Genomic DNA, 1,949 nt, shown 5'->3' on the forward strand with positions numbered 1-1,949 from the left:
TTTTTTTTTTTTTTTTTTTTTTAATTTTAAATATGTGGGGTAGAATTGAGGGGGTTAGGTATACAAATGTTCATTATGCAGGTACCCTTGTTGATGAGGTGTCCCCTGCCCCCAGCAGTTTCCCACTATTGCCAATGTTCAAACAGTTCTTTTTTTTTTTTGAGTTGGAGTCTCACTCTTGTCACCCAGACTGGAGTGCTGTGGCATGCTTCAGGCCACCACAGCCTCAACCTGCTGGATTCCGGCGATCCTTCCGCCTCAGCCTTCCAAGTAGCTAGAACTACAGGCACGTGCTACCACGCCTGGCTAATTTTTTGATTTGTTGTAGAGATAAGGTCTCCCCAAATTGCCTAGGCAGGTCTCAAACCCGTGGTCTCAGGCAGTTCACTCACCTCGGCTTCCCAAAGCCCAGGATTACAGGCTGAGCCACCGAGCCCAGCCTACACAGTTCTTAAGTATTAAAACAATTCCTGTTGAATTCTGGGTTTCTTGGCTGTGTCTCTTTGGTCACAATTTCCGAAGTTGTTATTCTGACAGCTAAGTGATTTACTTCCAAAGTTTCACTCCAATAATGTTATAAAAGATTTAATTTATACCAGTTAGTCTTTAATTAAGGGAAATTTTATGACATTTCTGTAGCAATTGGATAAAACCAATGAACATTGGAAATGACTCACATAAAATACTAATCTTGGTATTTATTTCAAAATATATATAAATATATAAATGATTATTTACCATCATTTTTATTTTTTAAATGTTAAAATATTTAACTGACAAAAAAGTATTAAAATGTACAACTTGATGGTTTGATATACATGTACATTGTATACTAATTACCACAGTCAAATTAAGACACTTCAGGGAGAAATTCCTTCTTGTTTTTGTTGACTTCACATTTAATGCACTTTAGTCAGTTTACTTACTGTCATTAAATGCCTTAATACAGAATGTCTTACTTCAGTAAGATACTTTAAAATATTCTACACAGAGCATTGGTCTGCATTGATTTAAATTAAAACCTGCCTAAAGACTTACAGTTCTAAGTTCCAGAATTTTCTACTTAATCCTTTTTTGCCTTATTAACAATTGCCTTCTATTTAAGTTTTCCATTCAAACTTTTCAAAAAGATGAGCTTGCTTCACAATTCTAGAGAAGCCGTGATAGGTGAATGTTGCCATCAAAACATACAGTTGCAAGATGGAGATTCATTGGTTCAAGATATTAGTGCCACATAAGTGTTAAAATTAGGAACCCAAGAATTGTTCTCATTAATTTATTAAGAGTGGTACATTTTGTGAGTTTCCTGGTAGTCCAAACAATTTGGTAATCAACCCAGGCTAGTTTTGCTGTGGGTGAGCCCCAGTGACGGTATAAATTAGAATGTGCTTCATATTTACACATTCTGGAACCTTATGAGTCATCTCTGCATTAAAAGTTTGCACCTCATAAATGTATGTTTAAAGTGCCATGTTTGACACACCCACACAGACTCCTAAGCGAGCAAGGCCATTTGCTTATAACTGTCACACCCGATACTGGTAGGTCACTCAGGCTCCGGTACGTAGGAAGATATTTAGGTATTGCACATGTGGGTGGAATCTTACGGGTAACTGGCTCAGCAGAGGCATTTTTAAAAAATTTTCTGAGACTACCTGCCATCTTCAGTTGTGAGCTGTTAAACCAAACATCTGTGGTCTAGCACCAAACCCTGCAAGTATCCTTCCCAGAAGACAAAGCGATTTCTTTGGTAACATGTTCTCACACTGTAGGCTCTCCAGGGTCTCATCATTTTAGTTATATGTCCCCCCACAAAGTACACTTTCCACCTTCAGGCCCCTGACAATATAATGTCAGGATGTTTTCCATCAACAATTAAGATGGTCATTCTTTTCCTTTCTGAATTCACCAATGTTTATCATCAGAAATGCCTGTATATTGATTGTGTA

This window comes from Carlito syrichta, unplaced genomic scaffold, assembly GCF_000164805.1.
Source record: "Carlito syrichta isolate Samal-C Ts95f unplaced genomic scaffold, Tarsius_syrichta-2.0.1 Scaffold288922, whole genome shotgun sequence".
Lineage (NCBI taxonomy): Eukaryota > Metazoa > Chordata > Mammalia > Primates > Tarsiidae > Carlito > Carlito syrichta.